Below are 9,465 nucleotides of genomic sequence, written 5' to 3'. Positions count from 1 at the left end.
CTTTTCTCTCTGATCTCCCCAACTCCATGCAGTGCAGCCGCAGATGCAGAGATTCCCGTTATTAACCAAGGTGTCTTGAAGGTTCGGAGGCCCTCCAGGTGGACTAAAGCAGGCTGTGTTACCCAGCCGCATCAGCAGGTGGGGTCGGTCTCACCTGGTGTCTTCGTTCAGCCTGGAACGCCTCCTCACCAGGCATCAGGCTGTATGTCATAAGGGGCTATTCCATCAGTTACTGCACACATTCGAGACCCTCTCTCACTCTACCTGCTCCCACCTCAATCCAGTTCCTGTTCGTGCCTCCGCCTCCATTTACCGTCTCTCTCTTACCACTTAGGATTTTAGCCTCTTCATACGGAAACTTGGTTATCTATCAGGATTCTGTCTGGAATTTGTCCTGTCTTCTGCCAACTACTCATTCATTTCCTCACCAAACTTTATAACTGCCTAATGGGTGCTAAGCTTTGTGCTAGGACTAAAAGATGAATCAGAGACAGCAGACCCTGATCTTGGGGGAGCCTCACAGCCTACCCCAAGGCCTCAGGTGGGGAAAACAGACTGGAACACAGACCATAACCAATAGCTATTATAACAGCACTACAATGCTGTGTTATAGTAACTATTATCATTATAATCCTTACATAACACTTGTTTTATACTGGGAGTTGTTCTAAGCACTTTATATATATATATATATATATGTTAAGCTTCACTTAAACATTACAGCCTACCTACGAGATAGGTTAAAACGATCTCTATTTGATAGATAAAGGAAGTGAGGCTTGGTAAATGGCAGAACCAAGATTTGAACTGAGGCTTCTTTACACTCTGAAAAATGACTGAGGATTCTAAAGGAGGTTTTGTTTATGTGGGTCATGTCTAGTGATATTTATCATGTCAGAAATTAAAATAGAGAACTTTTAAAAACACTTATCAATTCCCTTAAAACAACAATAATAAACCTGTTACATGTTAATCTAAATAATAAATTTTAACGAAAAAAATCCGTAACAAAATTAGTAAGAAGAATGCCATTGTTTCACATGTTTGCAATCTCTTTAATGTCTGACTTACTAACATACAAAGTAGATTCACATATCTTTTGCATTCAGCCTATTGTCTTGTGTATATTTGATTGAAGTATATGAAGAAACCTGGCCTCACATAGTCATGAAGTTGGATAAGGGAGAAGCATTTTAATAATCTGTTCAGATAACTGTGGACATTCCTCTTTGATAGTACACCAAAACTCAACAAGTGGTGGATTTTCAAAGGGTCACTGCCATGTGGAATCTGAAACCAGCTCACAGTGAAAAATAGAAGTTTTCCAAAATCCCAATTTTTCATTTGAACTCTCAAATTTTATCATTGGCAGTACATACTGACATTTGTTTTCCTTGAAATAACTTCATTTCCTTGAAGCCCTGACTTCATCATTTAAATACATATATGTGTGGGGGTGTGTGCAGGTATGTGTCTGCCAATTACAGTGTGTTTGTCAATCGTTCTTTCCAGGAAAATGGTTTTCCATGGAGAAAATGGCTACTTCAGCTCCCAACACACTCACTCACTCCGGTGCTTTTCCTTGAGACCACCACTGTGCTTTTGTAGGCAACAGAAAAGCTTTACCCACACTTCTCATCTCATCACACCAATCATTAAAAAGACAGGCCAGGCACTCGAAGGCTGAAGTTTAACAAATTTGATCATTTTTATTGCTTCATCAAGGACATTAAGTGAAACTGACTTTTTTCTTCCTACCATGCGCATGTGGTGGTGAATAATACAATGATAACTACTGCAGTTTGCCACCACTACCTTGATCCAAGCTAAAGCACCAGCTCTTTACCACTGTTGCTTTTACACCATCCAGTTTAAACATCAACCAATGAAAAGGGAAAATTACATCTTAGTAGCATTATAAAAATAGTTCTGATCTCATGAACCTCTGAAAGTACCTCAGGTTCTTCCAGGTTCCTCCAGGGTCCTCAAGCCACACTGAGAACCATGGCTCTATACTGTATAATCCAGGATAAACCTGGGGTTATGTCAGCTTCTTCACTGATCAAAGTTCAGATTAAAGCCCAACCCTGAGCTCAGAAGCCTCAGGATCTGGACAATCTTTCTCTGGCCAGCCCTTGTCCCTCATCTCTCAGAGCTAGGCCAAGTCTCTTGAACTCCAAGCTCTAACTTAGATTCTCACTGAAGACAATCTATCCCTCAAGTCAGACCAACCACAGGCTGGACGAAACCTCAGTTCACCTCACCCTTAAGACACTCATTAGGCTTCTAGCCACTCAGGGAGAGAGAAAAAAGAGCAGAACTCCCATCTGGAGCCCTTACTGTGTGCCAGGCATGACATTCTTTAATTCAACTCTCACCTCCACTCTGCTAGCAAAGAAACTGAGGCTCAGGGAAGCAGGGTGCCCATGCAGATCTGTCCGACATGAAAGCTAAGCCATGGTGCCGCCTTCTGGTCAATTCCCACAGTCTCATTCCTGGCCCCGCCTGGACTTCCTCCCCTTCGTGTCTGCTGGCTGGTAAGGTTCCAGCATGCCTCACAACCAAAATTTCCTGAAATGAGAAAATTCCCAGCACCAGCGGTTTTAATCATCCAGTGTCTGAATTCCTAATAGTCGCAAATCACTCAGATGTTGGAAACTATGAGACACACCACTCTCCGGAATAGATCATTGATAAAGTCTGAGCTGGGTTCACTTCTGCCATTGTTGGAGACCAGGCGGCGCAGGCTCTCCTTTGGGGAGTACTTCCACCCAAGCCGATGGTTTGTCATCTCTGTCTTTGTCCTGCACACGGGAGTTGACATCCTCTGGCCCCTGCCTCTTCCCCAGCACCAGGGGCTCCCTGGAAGAGCCAGGACCCATTCAAAAAAAGTCACAAAACAACTCCCCAGGATGTGACCAGGATAAGAATCACATCCTAAGATTCAGCTTCAGGAAAGTTTATCCCAAAATAAACCCAACACTGAAGTAAATAAAGCATTAGGAATATTTTGGGAGAGCAATTTCACAGAACTACAAAAAAGGAAAAAAAAGATACTATTGTCAACAGCCTTTGTTCAGACATTCTATATTTCTGGCACATCTTGTTAAGTGGTGGTTTTGTATCTGACATTTATGCAAGGGGGAAATGACCCATGTTTATGAAAATTATACCATTTCTTCTAAGGGTAAGAGTGTCCTTTAAGCACTGGTTTGAGATAGGGCAGAGAGCTTGATGAGGATTCAAGGTTGTGATGATTAAAGCCAGGGTAGGAGGAACATGTAATTTGTGCAAAAGAACCCGGGGAACAACAGTTAAGGAAGAACTCTGTTGAATATTTACAAAGGGGACGCTGCTTTGCAGTCTTGTTTCCCTAGGAGGAAGAGGGAACACAGACAGAAAGTTTTTATGATTTCACAGAACAAGAGAAGGCTCAACACTTGGCATAAAACAGGATAAAGTGTTTGGGATGATGGACACCCACTAAGCCCATCTCCACTTGTACATTCAACCAAAACAGACAGATTCTATTAGTATCAGCTTCACTAATGTGATTGCATTCATCCATTCATCCAATATTTAACAAATACTGTGTATTATACTCCGCTAAGCACTGGGAATAACACAGTGATGAAAACACAGTCTGTGCCCTTCAGAAGCTCTTAGGACAGCAAGAAAAACAGATCTGTGAAGAGGCGATGATAAGAAGGTAATGAGTGCTCTAAATTTTGATGGGAGGCCGGATGTGGTGGCTCACACCTGTAATCCCAGCACTTTGGAAGGCCAAGGAGGGCAGATCACCTGAGGCCAGGAGTCTGAGATCAGACAGACTAACATGGCAAAACCCCATCTCTGTTTAAAAATATATATATATATGTGTGTGTGTGTGTGTGTGTGTGTGTGTATGTGTGTGTGTGTATGTGTGTGTATATATATATATATATATATATTTAGCTGGGTGTGGTGGCACGCACCTCTAGTTCCAGCTACTTGGGAGGCTGAGGCACGAGAATCAATTGAACCTGGGAGGCAGAGGCTGCAGTGAGCTGAAATTGCACCACGCATTCCAGCCTGAGCAACAAAGGGAGACTCTGTCTCTAAATTAATTAATTAATTAATTAATTGAAATAAATTTTGATGAGGAAGTAGGAATCCAGGGAGGCTTCCTAGTGATGATGACAGCTGACCTCAAAATCCCAGAGAGGATGGTGACTGGAGATGGATGCGGATGGTCATTCCAAAGATCTCAATCAACAACTTTCTTCAGTCTTTCCTCTTCAGTGCATTTATCACTCCATTTAAATTTTCCAGAATTGGTAAAACTTCTATGGGTCTTAATTGAAATATGGTAAGAAATAACTTGTTACATTTGACTTAGGAAAACTGCATGATCCAGTGGTGAAAAACCACAGGTCTGGGGACAGACAGACCTGGGTTTGAGTTCTGCCACTGCCACTTGCCAGCTGTGGGGACGTCACTCACCCTGTCAGGTCCATGCCCACCTCACAGGGATGTTGCAAGAAATAACATGAAGCAATTGAAGCATCTGGCACCTAATAATATTCTGTTCTTCCCCTAAGATCCTGTGACTACATCCCAAACATCCCCCAGTTCCATGGGTGACTGTTATAACCCCACAGCCTTCCTTCATCCCAGCTGCCACCATCTCTCACCTGCACTATGTGATAGCCTCTGGACTTTTGTCCCCACTTCCTACCTCTGTCCCCTTTGCTCTGTTTTTCACCGAGCAGCCAAAAATGCTTGAAAATGCATGGTGCTCAGGCCTTTTCTCCGCTTCACACACTCCCACAGTTCTCCCTTGACCTCTGATAAATTTGAAACTTTAGAACAGCTTTCATGGCTTTCATTGTTCAGCCCCTGCTCCCCTTTCAGCCTGGTCTGCCTCCCACTACCCCTTTCCACTCCATGCTCACGTTTGCCCATGGACGTCTGCCTGGAACACCATCCCTGCTGCACACCTCTTCTCCCGCATGCTAATGCCTCTCCATTCCCAGTGCTTCCCAGAGGAAGCCCTATGCTTTGATGCTTCTTCCAGGAAGCAACCCATGATTTCTGACCACCACAACCACCCCAAGCAACACTGGATTCAGTGCTCCCTCTCTGTCCTTCCTCCCTTCCACTTTTTCCTCCTTTTATCATAGTCTTTTACAATCTACTCCTCTGTATCCATCACTAGATAGTCATTTCTTAGGAATAGGTTTTGAAGCTTTTATCCCATATCTGGCCTATTTTGAATGAATGAATAATCTCACAACTAATGAATGGCAGTGATGAGATTAAAACTCAGGTCAATCTCATCCCCAAACGTATGAGTTCCCATCATCCCAGTTGAAACCTAACTAAAAACTGTAGTGCCATCCCTTCTCCACTGCCCCACACCCCCAATGGGTCTGCTCCCACCAGTCCCCCACCCTGCGCCCCAACACACACACACACAAACACACACACACACACCCCTAGCTTAGGGTCCCTCTATTTGGCATGGACTCACTTTCTGCCAGGAATACATATCTTCCTTGCCGGCTGAGGCACTATATGGACTGTACTAAAAACACTCAACCCACTGATTCTGGTGAAATCATTTTGGAGTGACAAGGATAGGCAGGGACTTTCCTGGGCTCAGGACTCTAGCCGGGGAGTGGCAAAAGCCACACTGCAACTCAACTCAGGAGAAAATGCCTGGAAATTTGAGCCAGCTGTTTTTTTCTTACTCACCAAAGTGCATTGAGTCAACCCTTGATCTTTTGTCAATATTTGCAGACCGAAAACACGACAAACCACCCCCTGTGCCGCCAGAGTGTAGACACGAAATCCCCTGGGGTAAAACAGAAATTTCATAACTGGCTGTAGAGTTACTGTTTTTGCCTTTTGGAAGCTTCCACTTTGTGATGGGAAGAGCACTGTCAGCCTGACACAGAAACTCTGCCGCCTGGAGTCACGTGGATCCAAATGCAAAGCGACTTGAATGTCATGCCAAAGAGTTTGGGTAATGACAGTGATGAAATGCTACTTATTGAGGTAGACGTGTTTAATGTATCTTCTTTCATCCTGAAGGCTAAGAATTTGTACAGCCACATTACAGATTTGGAAAATGATGTGAAGAGAAGCTAAGAGATTTGCCATTGCCACTCAGCTGCCAAGGGTCAGAGGCAGGATTCTAGTCTGTCCCCTTTGTTCCATCACCCCTGCCTCCCCCTGGACCCAGCCACCATCACCTCTCCCTGGGGGAGCTCCTAATTGTTCTCCCTTCTTCCTCTTGTGCCCTCCTCCAACCTATCTCCAGCCAAAGTGATCTTTAACAATGTAAACCCAGTTGTATCACTCTTTCCAATATAATGGTCATTACTTCTGCTTCTCAGCCTCCATCCTCCAGCCATTGTCCGGCAATTCGGGCAGAATTCACTCCTGCTCAGAAGGTGAGTAGATGCGGTAGTGCCACTGGCTCTGCTACAGGAATTGGTTAGCAGGATTTTGCATCTACCTGGCCACGGACGTTGGGAAGGTGTGAAAAAAGGCTGTCAGCTGGATGCTCAAGACTGAATTCTGAGATTGTAGGGGTGATGCTCTTGCTCTCATTCCTGTCTGCAGGTAGCCATCCTGTGACCCTGGAAGAAACCAGCCCAAGGAAGATACTAACCTACAGAAGAAGGACGTGACCAGAGTAATCACATAGACCCAGAGTTGGAGCCCTGACTGTACCACACCCAAAGCCTTCCCACCTTTCAACCTCTCGGTGATGGTGAACCAATAAACCCTTTCTATTGTTCAAGCCAGTGTGAGTTAGGTTCGCTATAACTTGCTGCAGAAAGTCTCCTGAATGGTTCAGATACCTGTTGGTGCTCCTGGAATTGCATCCAGATGCCCTACCTTAGTATTAAAATCTCACTCAACTCTAAGATCAATGAGTCGGGAGGGTGAGGACTAGATTTTCATTGACCCTGGTAGTGCCAGCCCCTGCTAGACATCAATCTGGCACAGAGCAGACAATGTTAACTTTTTTTCCTTGAAGGAGTAAAATCCAGGTGTCTTTTCAGTGTCTTATCAGCCTCCCAAAGGCAGGGAATCCCACTGGGATCCCTGATCACCTACCAGAGCCACCTCTCTGCAGTCGACTGCATTTTGCTAGGCATCGGCCTTGCTGTCCACCTTCCCCATCAGCGTCCTCACGGAGACCACCATGAGGGAGGGGCAGCAGGTCTGAACTTGAGGCTATGTCCAGCAGTGTGTCTGAGCTCCAGGTACCCAGGAGGGGGCCATGGTCAAGCAATGCCCAGGGCACAGGATGGTGCAAGCAAGATGTAAACAAGATGCAAGCAAGATGGTGCAAGGAGATGCAAACAAGATGGTGCAAGGAGAGCCTCCAAAACAGTCTGGAATTCGCACAAGTAAACGGGAGGGACTTCAGAGCCATTGTGATTTGGGCAGCGATAAATATGACCAACAGGGTGACCAGTGGACCATGAGAAACATCCACGTGTGGGTTCAAACAACATTGCATTCCTTTGTTTATCTAACCCACATCCTCCTTCCTGTCTTAGGGCCTTTGCACTGCCCTTTCCTCGGACTGATTGCCCAGTTACTCTACCTCATGACCAACCTCTGTCTTAACTCTCTGCAGAGTGCTTATCAATGGCTGATTGCATTTGTTTGCTTTTGTTTCTCTGTCCATGAGAGCAAGGACCTTGAATGTCTTATTTATCACTACTTCTCTCAAATCAAAAATCCCTCCATAGTCTTGACTCAACAGCTCATGCCTATAATCCCAGCACTTTGGGAGGCTGGGAAGGGAGGATTGCTTGAGGCTAGGAGTTTGAGACCAGCAACATGGCAAGACCCCATTAAAATAAAATAAATAAAAATTATCCAGGCGAGGTGATGTGTGTCTGTAGTCCCAGCTACTGAGTGGGGCTGGGGTGGGAAAACCACTAGGGCCTGAGAGGTTGAGGCTGCAGTAAGCCCTGATCACAATGCTGCATTCCAGCCTGGGCGACAAAGTGAGACCCTATCCCCCTGACAAAAAAAACAAAAACAAAAACAAAACTCCCCCCATAAACACACATTAAATAAATGAACAGTTGCCCTGCCCCCTCCACTCAGAGGCCCACCCCCTTCAATTGTGAACTTGGTCTCATCAGTCAAGTACATTCAGATGTGATCTCCTCACAGGCGCCTCCACCTCCCTCATCCCAAGTAATCCCTCCTCCCCCACCTCACTTATTTCCTTCATGCTCTTTAGGGCAATATAAAATTATCTCATGTATTTGTGTTTACTTGTTAGTTATCTGCCTTTCTCCTGTGAATGTAAACTATAACTTTCCTTGTCCCCAGAGGAGATCACTTCCAGACTTTAAGTAGGTGCTCAATAAACTTTTGTGGCGGGAATGAACAGCAAGGGAGGAAATGAATCTCCAGGGCTCTGGAACCAGTGGACATTAAGAAGATAAAGAAAGAATTAAAGTTGATTTCAGAGTAATTCTGTGAGGTAAACAGGGTGGTTTTTTTCTACCAAGGCTGTTGAGAGACGAGGAAAGCAAAGTTTACAATGTTGTGACCTCATCAAAATAGCTTGTCTGGTGAAGTCCATAGTTGAACTTGGGTCTGATTCCTTTTCCAGTTCCTTTTCTTTTGAATCATGCAGCTTTCCTGTTGAAACTCATCTACATAGATGCTAAAAGTATCAGCAATCTCCTCTCTGCAAGTCGCTCCAAATTCTCGCAAGGTGGAGCATGGCTGTTTGAGAAGCCATCACTGAATCTCCTAATGTGTTGGCCCTCACAATGCTGCAGTTATATCGCTTTCATGAGACACCAGCAACCAATAGCAGCCTGGCATTGTAAAAGTTTCTCCGTGCCTTCGTGCTACAGCCAGGCCTCTGGCTTCTCTCTTTCTCTCAATTATTACCTTAACCATGCCCTGGAGACCTAAGGAGCCAGTTTATTTTGACTGGGAGATTGTTAAACTGCAGGAGGCAAACCAGAGACACTGCCAGGCTGTGATTTCCATTGCTCCACATGACCAGGGGGTGCTGAGAATAGCCAAGGTCGCTTCCTGATGGAGTAGGAAATGGCAGTTTCCTCAACTCCAGGAAACCTTACTTCCTCTCTGGTGCCTAGCTCCGTGTTAACCAATTAGACGGCTTCTTCCCACCCCAGACCCCAGAGACCTGGCCCAAGCCTGGAGAAGACATCCTGTTTCCCCTGAGGAAGCAACCCAGATTGAAGGAGCCACTAGGGTATTTGAGGGGGGAGTGAGTAGGGAGTAGGGCAGGAAGGCGCTGACAAGGAGTAATAACAGTGGTATCCAGTGTCTACTAAGAACCGCAGCCCCACTGCCACCCCCATTCCTTTGTCCTGACCCTGAGAGATCTCAATGCACTAGGCAAACTCTTACTGGCCTTTGTAGTCCAAAGTCTTCCCGCGATCCCGTCTCATCCTCAAGCCGGCC

At 45.4% G+C, this 9,465-nt stretch overlaps 1 long non-coding RNA gene across 4 annotated transcripts in view; it reads right to left on the bottom strand.

Moving 5' to 3' along the window:
* Positions 1-1,236: 1,236 nt before the first annotated feature.
* LOC140709234 (uncharacterized) overlaps positions 1,237-9,465 on the bottom strand; it is a 71,883-nt gene continuing 63,654 nt past the window's right edge. For 3 of the 4 annotated variants that reach the window (XR_012089651.1, XR_012089656.1, XR_012089660.1), the window contains one exon: positions 6,032-6,626. This is a non-coding gene — a long non-coding RNA (uncharacterized lncRNA). Of the gene's footprint in view, positions 2,572-6,031; positions 6,627-9,465 lie in introns of those variants that run through there. The other variant, XR_012089654.1, reaches the window with a different exon arrangement.

The sequence above is a fragment of the Chlorocebus sabaeus genome, chromosome 20, assembly GCF_047675955.1.
Source record: "Chlorocebus sabaeus isolate Y175 chromosome 20, mChlSab1.0.hap1, whole genome shotgun sequence".
Lineage (NCBI taxonomy): Eukaryota > Metazoa > Chordata > Mammalia > Primates > Cercopithecidae > Chlorocebus > Chlorocebus sabaeus.
Note: the sequence above shows the minus strand (reverse complement) of the source record. Positions and strands in the feature narration are given on the sequence as shown.